A 13123-nucleotide genomic window follows, 5' to 3' on the forward strand; every position below is an offset into this window, starting at 1 on the left:
AACACATTCTAAAACACACCAATGAGAGCACTACTCTGAGCACGTGGTGTGAAGTGTCTGCTACACACTGTGGGCCCCAGACATGAACACATTCTAAAACACACCAAGGACAGCACTACTCTGAGCACATGATCTGACAGTAACAAACAATCCCGACAACATCATGGACAACTTCCTGTTCCTGAAATTTACCATCATGATGCTCTATATATTCACTCAAAATGTGGAAATATAAAGCAAAAACTGTCACTTTCAGAGATTAAAGACGAATAATGATGCCATGGCAACACCACTGAGCATTTGAATGGTTCATCGCTCGTTGGCTAGAGATAACAGGTGAAGCAAGCCTTCCTGTCTAGGAGCTCGTGTACCACCGAATGTGATACCGCTACATATTATCAACCTCAACAAGACAGACCTTTACAATACTGTACAATAATATTCCTTTCTATAAAAAAGGACATGTTTCGTCTCTTCCTTGTGAGACATCTTCAGCCTAAAGGTATTATAATAATAAACCCACGATATTCTTGGTATCACTAAAAACAATGACTTATCCTGAAAGAATCAAGATGACTGAGTCTATCATATGTAGACAACAGTCTGTGTTGTTTTTCATAGGAACAAATTACTAAAGGATACAAGTTCCATTGAGTTTTGATACTCAAAATAAAAAGATAATGTGAAGATCACAGTATTCTAAAATTAAGTTAATGTCATCTTAAGTTTATGGAAGCTCGAGTGCATATGTGTCCAGTTAAACGGCTAGATTTTCCTAGATGGAATTTTTCAATGTACTGGTTATGTAGCCGACAAATGTTGCAGTCCGTACTTTGGTGCTATGAGAGAACTTCTAAAAAAGAAAAAAAGGTAAGAGACTTGTGGAAAGTATTTACAGTGACCGAATACTTACTTGTCCAGCTGGCTCGTGTGCGGACCTCCGTGTTCCAGAGTGGAGGAGAGAGGAGTCGAGTAGAGGGAAAAAAAGAATTGTTTGTATTCTGAAAAAACTTTTTATGATTTCTTCGAAGAGAATGTTATAAGTTTGAGAAATTTCATTTTGGTTCGTATAGGGTTACAATGTTAATAAAAATATTTTCCTATTTGTTAAGGTGAGCATCTTTATTAATTATTTTTAGCATGGAATGATCTTGTTCCATGTTGGAAAATGAATGGTCATAGTCAGACATGTGACTGCTCACGGCTGAGAATCTACCATATTCTTTGGCGTTAACATGCTCTACATAACGAATAGAGAAACTGCGTCCTGTGTGCCCGACATAACTAGCGGCGCAATGGGTGCAAGTCAATCTGTAGACTCGTGAATTTGAGAATTTAGATCTAGTGTTGATTTAAAGATGATTAAAAAATAAAGTGGAATTATTGTTGATGGTTTTAAAAGTTATATTAAAGTTCTGTCTTTTAAAAAGGTTTGTGATTTGATATATATTATCATTAAATGTGATGTAGTTATCTCCTTTATTCATTTTTGGTTCTCTCCCAAGAGCAGTCACAGGCTATTTCTGATTCTATTGACAATTTTATCGACAAATGATTTATTAAAACCATCCTTGATAGCTAGATTATAAATTCTATTAATTTCCTTCTTTAGATTGCTGGACAATAAAGGGACACCGCAAGCTCTATGGATCAAACTGAAGAAATGCAATATTTGTTACTCTATTTTGAGCTTCAGAATGAAAAGAATCCCATCTTGTGGTAATATCAGTTTGTGTGGGATTTCTGTAGATGTTATAGGCTAGTTTCTTGTTAGTCCTAGTGACAGTTAAATCTAGGAAATTCAGTGATTTCCCAACTTCCAATTCAAAACGTAAATTTTATAGAAGGATCTATTTGGTTCAAAAGGTTGAGAATTGCATCATTATTAGAGATTTTCTAGTCAATTATAGCAAAAACATCATCTAGGTAACGCATCCAAAATACAACTCCGTCTATTTTGTTCAAGATCTTATTTTCTTCAAGACGGTCAACATAGATCCCTGCAAGTATGCCCGAAGAAGGTGCTCCCATACAGGGCCTTCCTGTTGATAAATTATATTAATAAATGAGAAATAATCAACGGAAAGGACAAATTTCAAGACATTCATAAATTTGTCTGAGTCATATCTACTTAACGAGCTGTAGGTTGTTCTTAATTAGATTAATAGTTTTGTTGACAGGTATATTAGAATACATATTATTGTATTTTCTCATGTATTTAACACACTTTTTTGATGAAAAATCCTGGCAAAAACTTCGGAAACGTAAATTATTCGAAGAATTCCGGTATTTCAAAAAATATTTACAATTCATTTACATCTAAAAGATACATCATACACAATTCATTCAACTCATCTGTGGTTAATCATCATTTGGCGTAAAATTCCGGCATGAGATTTTTTCTGAAGATTCAAATAGGGTACCTACATCAGGTAAGTTGGACACGTGGGTTTGAAATTCTGATACTGGAACATATTCTTCCTGTTATGAGCTGAAAATATGACCTGAGGTGAAATAAACATGCACCAATAAAAGTACAATTCATGTAAGTACACAATAATGACTTGCCGGCAAGAAAAAGAGATCTTCGACACGGTCTGCGGTGAAAACTGGAATTATATTGTACTTCTTAAGAATGCGCCCTACAATATAATTCCAGTTTTCACCACAGACCGGAAGCTCAAATCCCTGTTTTGACCAGTCAAAGAAAAACCACATCTTGAAACACTGGGCATATATGAAATTCCATGTGGTTTTTGTTGTTCATATGTCGGCATGACAAAAAGGCTTGTTAGCACCAGGGTGAAAGAGCAAATCAGGTTGGTAGAGAATGTCACTCTTTCATCCTCCACGGGGAATGCTACAATCCAGTCTGCCATAGCAGAACATTTCTACAGTACAGACCATGAAATCCTCTTTGACCACGCAGAGGTCATCGCGCCTGTAAAAGACTTCTAGGCTCATCTTGTGAGGGAAGCCATAGAGATAGAGCTGCGTCCAAATAACATCAACAGGGAAGACGGAAATCCTCTTTGACCACGCAGAGGTCATCGCGCCTGTAAAAGACTTCTAGGCTCATCTTGTGAGGGAAGCCATAGAGATAGAGCTGCGTCCAAATAACATCAACAGGGAAGACGGCTTCAAGTTATCAAATACATGGAGACCTGTACTGCAGAAATACATGCATAACAACACCATGGCACAGCGGGACGCACTCAAACTGTTGACAGAGGGCGGTGCATCAGTAACTTCCCTCCCAACCACCAAGCACGATCCTTGAGTCCAGTTAGTGGTGTAGGCCGTGGATAGTACGGGCCTGACTTCCACTTTCCTTTGGAGAATTTCTTTGCTCACTGTCGGAGGCAAAACTTCACATGCACTGATGAAGGCCAATGCAATTTGGCTGAAAGCTTGGCTTTATTATTATATAAATATATATATATAGTGGCTTTAATCCAGTTCATTTATTTCTTTATGTTAAAATCAAGGATAATTTTTCATTCAATTGAAATTTAAGTACCAGAGGGAAAAATGATTTCCCTGACATAAGTTGCCAACTTCTGGCAAAATATCCTCAATGTCCCATTTAAGAGAATAATAGCATTACATATTTCAAAAGTGACACAGATTGAGTTCCATGCAAGCAACACTATGGCTCTACACTGCAGGGGCAGGTCTCATGGAGTGTTGAGAGTTTGCTCGATTTAAATGTAATTAGATTGAAATCCCTGCCATCAGAAAGCTCTGAAGTTCATGTCATGTGTTTACTACTTGAACTGCAAATCCTTCCTATGCACAAGTGAAATAAGAAAATCATTTCACAAATACTTCAAACTTTTTAGTGTTGAAGTGCATCTCTTTCCTGTGCAGTTATTTCCAATAACGCTCTTCTTTCTTAATGAGTAGCTCAGCATCTAGGTTTTCAAGCAAAGTTGAGGCTCATGGCCCTCAACCACCTAATATAAGTTATACAATTTTACAAAAGAATTTCATCATTTTAATATACAGTGAAAAGTATAAAAACCAAAGTGATCCAGCCTGAAACATGTCACATGCATCCCAGGCCTAAGAGTGCTTATGAGCATCCCTAATGTCATTCCACCAGCTCATGAACGATGTTGTAGCATACAGCCTGACAACTACAGTGGACAGCTATCGAGGAGTGTTTTCACAAAGCACTTGATACACTAAAATAGTCTCACGCAGTCTATGTCTGTCATTAAGTCGTGGCTATATGGACGTATCTCGAATGCATACCTGATGCATGCATTTTGGGCAAGTTGCAGTCTCATGCCTTGCTCATTATTGATATCAATAAAAACTGTATTGCAGTATTTGAGAAGTGAAAACAAAAGTAACTGAAAGAGCTGCTTCACACATCCATCACACAACTGTTTAGTGCTACAGGAACAATATCGTAATGTTTTAAGATGTGTCAGTTTTTCAAAATGCCAGTGATTATTGCTAGCATTTTAAAAGGATTACTTTTGAGGTTGTTACTCAACGCATAACTACCGAAGACTTAAATCTGCATTAACTTGTCGTACAGCACTCTGAATTTTATCAACTTATGAGTGGCAGTAGATCATTAGCGTAAAGATAATACTTGCAGTGTGTAATCAATTTGGCAACATCGTGTATGAAAATTGCAAATATCAGTGGTCCAAGTACAGACCCTTGGGGGATGCCCAGGTGCTTGTTAAGGCACTCAGATCCGTACTGTGGGACACTAACGATGATTCGTGAGGTATGACTGAAACAGTTGTCCGGCTCCATGGCAAAATGGTTAGCGTGCTGGCCTTTGGCCACAGGGGTTTTGGGTTCGATTCCCGGCAGGGTCGGGAATTTTAACCATCATTGCTTAATTTCCCTGGCACGGGGGCTGGGTGCATGTGTTGTCTTCATCATCATTTCAACCTCATTACGACGCGCATGACGCCCATGGGAGTCAAATCAAAAGACATGCACCTGGCGAGCCGAACCTGTCCTGGGATCTCCCGGCACTAAAAGCCATTTCTACTGAAAACGTTTATTGTTATGTAATCAGTCCAATTTTGAAAGAAGCAGCTGAGGAAGAATGGTATCACAACCAGTACAGTCGCTTGTTGAGTATGCACTGCATGTCAGATGTCATCCGTTACTTTCAGTACGGCAGTCATCGTGATGTGTCCTTTCGTGAAACCAAATTGTTAAGGGTCAAGCAGTGAGTTGCTAGTCAAGTAAGCAAGGATTGTTCATGTAGTAAGCATTCTAGGACTTTGGAAAAAGGTGGGAGATAATGTGATGGTAAACTATGTGAATTCTTCGTAGGAATGAGAAGACGACACCATAACTTCTACACAATTAAATATATGCATCAGAATAGGTAATATTGCACCGATGATGCCTTTATGAATGATAAAGGTATGTCGTCATTTGTTTCACACTGTTTGTTCAAACTTTTTTAAATATAAATTTTATTGATTTAATCGGGAATGAATATTTATGGTGTTAACATCAGCAGCAGTAGAATGTCATTCCGCGCCAGATCATATGCTTCATTTTGTATGACCTCAATGTCAAAATGCTTGAATTCCCTTCACACTATGACCAGAATTATTAATTTTATTATCACAGTCATTATTAGTGTATGCTTCTTTTGTAAAATGAGAAATTAGTCCATCAAGTGGTATACTAGGTGCCTGCTATACCCATCTGTATTTTCTTTGCTACTGGCTTTACATTGCACTGACACAGATAGGTCTCATGGCGACGATGGGACACGGAAGGGCTAGGAGTGCGAAGGAAGCGGCCGTGGCCTTAATTAAGGTACAGTCCCAGCATTTGCCTGGTGTGAAAATGAGAAACCATGGAAAACCACTTCCAGGGCTGCCGACAGTGGGGTTCGAACCTACTATCTCCCGAATACTGGATACTGGCTGCAGCTATCGAGCTCGGTCCCATCTGTATTAGTGCTGAATATCCCCTGTTTGTTATCTCTAGAATACATTTATATTTTCCGTTACGAATTAATTGGTTAACTTTATTTTGAGGAATACAGTCATTTTCAAAAACACTAGTTATTCCAGTCGCTTGAATTGCCTACACCATGAATTGTGATTTGCCACGACTGACTTCATTTCATTCACTAGCCATGCAACGAAGGGTGAGAAACTCAAATTTGCTTTTTCGGAGTGTATTTGTCGTACAGCCCTAGTATTAATGAGTTCTGCGTGTTAACCTTATCATCATTGTCATTAGTCAATAGAATGTGATTCCACGGCAATTGATAAGTTTAATTTCCTATAGCCGAGATATCAAAATTTTTTAAGTCTCTTTGTATTATGTACCTGGCATTGTATTTTGGTGCCTTGAGTGGGCAACGTAAGTAAATGAAATACCTGGTCCAGCCCTTGCTTTACCACTTTGTGTGGATTCTTCTTTCCTGGCCGCATATGCACCCATAAAACGGGCACTCCCGAGGTTATTCAGGGTTGGAGAGAGTATGTCCGATGTTCTTGTACCAGATCTAACGGGACTTCACTTTTTGTTAAAGCAGCCTCAGCAGTTTGTTTGTTCGATGGCAAGCACTTTTTGTACTAAATGATGTTCATTTCATCTTCGGACGTGACCATACCAGCGATGGGCACAACTTTAAAAGATCCTTGCATGTGCTCATTGCACACTTTGTCATGCACAGTGACTCTCATCGACCATCGCAACATCCGCATCTCTGTCACATGCACTCGCTGATCATATTTTTTCTGCCTTGTCCAATATTCGGAGCCGTACACGAGGGTAGGCCGGACAGTGGTTTTGTATACTTTGCCTTTTAATTTGACTGGCATCCACTTATCACACAGAACACCATTTCGTCCAACCAACACTGATGCAGTGCTTGATATCTGCATCAATATTACCATCAGTTGTGATGACTGATATTTGAACTTGTCGGTCCACCAGTGGTTCTCCAGCAAGGAAGAGAGTAATATGTGGGCCCGCTTGCCCTGGCTACGCAAAATTGAAAAATGCGTGCTCCATCTTCTTGCGACTTATTCTTAATCCATTTGCCTCTAGTAAAACTCGCCATCATTCAAAGACCTCAACCTCCTCACATGACTTGCCAAACAAAACACTATTGTCTGCATGAAGAATTGTCGACAGCAGGTCTGTCATCAGCGTTACCACTTTCTGCGGATCGGTTGTTAAAATAAAACTGGTCAGTGTATGAGGCATTTGGTTTATTGTGTGAACACGGTTACTGCATAAAATAAATTTCAGTACAAAGAATGTATTGTCCTTCGTATACTTTTTTAAAAGGTACAGTCAAGGGTACCACTTTTACAATACTATAAGATTTTTTGTTTAATTAACAATTGACAAAAATATCAGTATATGTTTCGTCCATCTTGGTAGACATCATCAGTACAATAGACAACGACAAAAACACAATACGTCAGTTAAAATGCAGGTTAATTTTTGTTTGTTTGGAGAATGTTCTGGAGCACAAATAACAGTATAACAAAATTTTGGGGACCTCAGAATTTAATTTGTTAAAGTGAAATTTTGTTTTACTGAAATAAATCAATTCTTACAAATTCGCCCCTTGCTAAAAACTGTTGAAGAATATACATTATTTCAACATGAATTTACCCATAAAAAACCTTAATACTGTATTGGCGCTAAAGGGACAATTTCTAAGGAGACACTGAACTTCTTAAAAATGAACAAAATCCCAGACCATAGCGATTTCAGTGTTAAAAAATTCATTGGCAATTGTAAGACACCACTAGAACTCCCTAACCTGAGAAAGCATATATTGGATTTTCTTTCTCAAATAAAATCTGAAAGAGGCAATCTACCTGATGGTGGCAATAGTAATACTGAATTATGACTCAAGTCCTGCTTAATCCAAAGGTGTTGCAATAAAGTGCCTAGCACTGCAGATGACTTTGCCATACTTTCAGAAAGCCTTACGGATGCAGCAATGCAAATTAATCTCCTTGAAAAGACAGCCAACATGACAGGCTTGAGAATCTCTGCCGAGAAAACAACATTTTTGACTAATATAAAGAGTGCCCCGAAGTTTTTAGTAACGGATATTGGTCAAATAGAAAAGGTAAAGAAATTCAAGTACTTGGGTGAGACAATTCAAGAAAATGGTTTAGAAAAATCTGCTACAGAGGAGATGGAAAGAGCTTACGGTATAACTAAGAATACTTACAACAAAAAGTGCTTATCAACAAAACATAAAATGAAGCACTACAACAGAGTAGTGAAACCAGAATCCCTGTATGGCAACGAATGTCAAGCTTGATAATTTACAAAAATATTAGAAAGAAGAATTGTAAGGAAAATATTAGGTCCTCTAAGAATTGCAGAGTTTTGGAAATTAAGAAGTAACAATGAAATTTACCAGAACATTGAAAACATATCACAAACAATAAGAAAGACGAGATGGCTATTTCTTGGACACATTTATAGAATGGATGACAATAGACTAACTAAACGAATCTTCAAGTACCTTTGGCGAAAAGAAATCAATAACCACCCGGATTCAAGAAGTCAAGAAAGACCTGGAAAGGAACAACATACAAGAAGAATTATTGAAAGAAAGATTTTTAGGAAGAAAGTCTCACAAATGGAAGGATTCCAAGGGAGGAAGGAAAAGAAAACAGGCACAAAGTGGACTGAAGATAGGAAAAAGAAGCACAGTGAAACAATGGAAAGAATACTGGAAGAAAAAGAACAACTAAGGAGGAAGAATTGAAATTGTAACGTGGTCCGTAGAAGGCCGGAATGCAAGAAGAAGAGGAATTATAAGTCATATGAATTGAATAAGAGACCGATCTTTTGATCCTCTAATTGGGGCACCCATCAGGTGGATTATAAGGGGAAAATTAGGATACATATATTGTCCGCTTCAAATTTAACCTACAATAAACATTTTATTGTGTGTTAAAACGAGAGGCTATTGTTTCATTAGTACGAGTGAAATATTTCCAGTCCTGTGTTACAAATACGTGTTTGCATGCACGGAACCAGTTCTCACCAGCCGAGAGCAAAGTACTGATTTTTCTAATGACCCGTCAGCTGTATCACATGACCCAGTGAGAACTTTCAAGGCCACCGCAAGGTGCATTACGCATGTCAAAATCTTCCAGTGAGAGTACTTTTGAGAATTGTAATAACCTGTCAGGTGTAAGACAACGGCCAATTACAAGTCGATATGGACACACACCCACCTTGCCGAAAGCTTAAATACTCAAAGAAACACTCTCTTACTTGAAGTCTACGATGCAGGCACTCTGTCACTTCGATAATTGAACTCTGCTGCATTATAAATCAACTACCCTCTTACAGTACAGTCAACAAGTCTGGCAGATTTTCGCAGGCTAAGTTAGGTGTTGTTCATCTACAAAACTTGACGTATTTGTGTGTGGAATATCTCCTAAAAATTTGTGTCAGTTTCAGCCTTCACCGTACTAGAAGAGGATCGCCACGTGGTTACTGGAGTTCGTCAAGATGTTTCAATGATCTGAAGAGGAAACCTACAGTATTTCTGCTCTGGACTTGGTGTACTAAAATGTAGGTGACATCTAACATGGGGAGATAACGACGGAAGCAGATAACCAGTAACATGCGATCCAGTTTCATCATACATTTAAGTACCCCTTTATAATGTTTTATCTGTTCATCTTAGTAGAAATCGTGCCTACTTATTCATTAGTGGTGTATTTCCTCGAGATTTGCAGAAGTAGTTAATATCTTCATCCTTCTTTCACGTGGGGAATGTCACGTCGTGTGTGAGTGATTAGAGTAGCTAGGATGTACACGTGTCTTCTATGATTACTCCAAATGTCCCATTTATTAGTCCAGTGTTATTTCAAAATCATTCTCCTCATCGGTAAATGATAATTTAATTTTGAAATTATTTTCAATGTGGAAACCATGTGGGACAGATTTACAGCGTGTTTGTTACGTCGGATTTCAATGTAAATTTTCTTCTTGTTGGATATCACGCGTGTTAGTGTCATCTGGTTTATTGTTTAATTGTGGTTTACGTCAAAATAACATCTAGCACGTCTTATCATAATAATAATAATAATATAAATTCCAGCTCGGGTTAAATCAATGAGTAAGGGTAATGAGTTTCAATATTGCTTGATCTTGTTGTAAGATGTTAATGTGTGCTCAATGAGCCTGGAATATGGCAGAATCCCGATGGATCATTTACTGTTTTTACTGAATTCATTTATTGAATTTTATTCTAAGAGTACGTGTTCGGTGAAACATAATTTCTTGAAATGTGGAGCTCGTGTTGATTGATAAATGTAGATTTAGGTAATGATAATGTCGTGACAATGCGAATGTTTGACCTGTACTATGTGCGTATCTGTAGATGACAATTCTTCCAGATATCAACTGCTGATATTATGACCAACGTTGTGAAATTTTCATCATCTCTAAGTGATCACTCAGATTTTCATCACATTTCTGAGAGTTGTAAATGGATTTTTGACCGATACCGTCATCATGATATTTCATGTGCCCAGGGTAAAAATATAAATTTTAAAGTCTAGAATTCGTTGTGTGTGTTGTAGTGATTGCTGTGTGTGTTGTAGTGATTGCTGTGTGTGTGTGTGTGTTGTAGTGATTTCATTGACTCGTGATAACCTGTAGGGTGGTGAAATTCCTTCCACAATGGTCTGCACAATTTGGTCCTCTGGGAAATGAAGAGCAAATACCCCTGTGTAGAACTTAATATCTTGGATGAAATCTGCCAAGTTTTCATCCAGTCGCCATACTCTGAAATAGTACTTCTGTATTAGAGAGGACATTGCTCTAGCCGGAGTGAAATTAGCTAGCAGATGGGCGTGGAAATCTTCCATAGATGATTGTTCAGCAATTGCTCTGACTATTTTGTCCGATAGGACACGTATGGAGTAACGGTAAATGATTTGAAGAATTGGAATTCTACTAAACACCTTAAGAATGCAATGACATCACTACACTAGTAGAATTGAACGGAAATTTAGAAATTTCCCTAAGCAACATCGCCAAAGGATGAGGCAAACTACTGAACCCGGGTGACATAGTAGGTAACGGCCTAGGCAGTGAAGATGTTTCCGAAACAGCATTGTTAAAAAAGGATGGTGGAATGGATGTCCGACGATCAGATTCATTTCCTAATGGAGCAGAAGTTTGTTGAGTACCTACCGATTTTCTACCTTCTTCACCCTTGGAAGGATCCTCCTCATTAGCTATGTTTACCACAGGGGGCTGGTCGGTTTTGGGAGCCGCTGCCCCAGTTAACAATTGACTAACCTTACTGGACATATTAGAAAGGTGTTCAACAAGATTACTTGCCTCCTTACCCTGAACTTCATTTAACTTAAGAGACAATAGATCACTAACTCTATGGTAAAAATGGAACAGTCTAGCTTGTACTCTTTTGAGTTGATTTGGAGATGGATCACTCACTTCAATAAAATTTACTACAGAAGCTAGCTCGGTGGTGTAGTCCGTGATAGTGGACAGAGCCTCATCAATGTCCTCTCCCAAGGTTGGGAGACTAATAGGTGACCCTAATGATTCTTTGAGCTTAGTAGTATCTGCCGCAACCGTGCCTCCAGATTGAACATTTTAAATACCTAATTCATAGATAAATTCCTCCTTGCGCAAGTAGCCAGGATGGAGGATTTCGCGAGGGCCAGACATGATGACAGAAATTTACAATTTTAAAAATTTGGAAAAATTTCAGCGACTGAGAAAATAGTTACACTACAGATCAAATCCTATGTTTAGCCATCGAAGGGGCTTAATAGAGACCCATTCAACCACGCTCTGCTACCACTTGTTACCGTGGTTGGTGCATCAGCAGAGGTGAAAGAAGGTGCCGGGGTGAATGGGTCTAACTACCAAAACAAAGTTAATTTAAAACTGTAACAAGGTGTTTTCATCTCTCTTTAAATAATAAAAAAAAAAAACAAGTAACAAGGTACAAAACAAGTCTAGAAAGACAAGATTGGTGGTATAATCAGAACTTGGGCTTGAAGCCCTCACTTTACACTTCCTGAGCTACACACTCAACCTAATAACCTTACTTAAGGGCAGAAATCCCCTAATGCCTGGAGCACATGCTCCCAAAATGTCAATGTCAAGCCTTCCAGAGGCACCTTTACAACACTTGAAAAGAGCTGACACGCTCTCAGTTTTTCAAGCCTCTTAAAGGCAATACCAGACTTTACAATTAATTGCCATCAAGGCGTAACTTACAAAAAATGACACGGGGGGTATCTTGTACCCAACCTACTGGGCCTTAGCAGAAAAAGAACAGGTTAAGTAATTGGCCCGAAAATCCAAAATGAATGGAGGCGTGTACTTGCACTCCTAAATACTCATTCTAAAACCTAAAAGGCACCAGGCCAATGACACAGGGGCTATTCCCAAACTATGGAGGTGACTCATATAAGAATAATTTAAGACATTATGGAAAAGAGGTAAAGACAAGTTACAAATGTAGTCACCTCAAACCAATGTGAAGGGGAGCTCGAGAGGGTACAGCACTCTCTATCCTCGATTTAAAGATATTTACATAAGCCGGCAGAAAATTACATTACAGAAAAGTAGGTTATATCGTTAACGTTTCGGACCTATCCCTCGGGTTAAACTGCGGAGCTAGCAAGAAATACAGATGTTAAACGGCCATTACCTTTCTGAAGACCTGCTGCCTGATGAAAGAGGCACCTCCCGCCTCCTGCTTCACATACGCACACTTAGATAGATGTTGATCAAGTGGCCAAGAGCCGTGAAAATCCGCAGTTTATAAACCCTTGGGGAAAGTTCGAGACCTTTCATGAATAATCAAGACATACCCACCAAATTTTATTGCAGGATACAAGGTTTACACTCAAAAGCGAAGAAGAAAGATGTGATTGGTTGGAAATTAATTACAAAAATTCCTGATTGGTTAAATTCAAAACAGGCGGAAAGAAGGGATAAATATTGCCAACCCAAAAATGAATGAACAAAATTTAGTAAAGAGAAAACTTATGAATACAACATTTCTTCAAATAAAGTTCCTTCACTTCGCACCAGGGTGCATGATCATAGTTTTCCTGTAGTGACCTCTCTGAGAGAA

At 38.5% G+C, this 13123-nt stretch overlaps 1 protein-coding gene across 1 annotated transcript in view; it reads right to left on the reverse strand.

Annotated features, from left to right (window-relative positions):
- LOC136875823 (zinc finger protein 813) overlaps nucleotides 1-13123 on the reverse strand; it is a 166276-nt gene that overhangs the window by 31451 nt on the left and 121702 nt on the right. The window lies entirely within an intron of this gene.

The sequence above is a fragment of the Anabrus simplex genome, chromosome 6, assembly GCF_040414725.1.
Source record: "Anabrus simplex isolate iqAnaSimp1 chromosome 6, ASM4041472v1, whole genome shotgun sequence".
In the NCBI taxonomy this organism is placed as follows: Eukaryota; Metazoa; Arthropoda; class Insecta; order Orthoptera; family Tettigoniidae; genus Anabrus; species Anabrus simplex.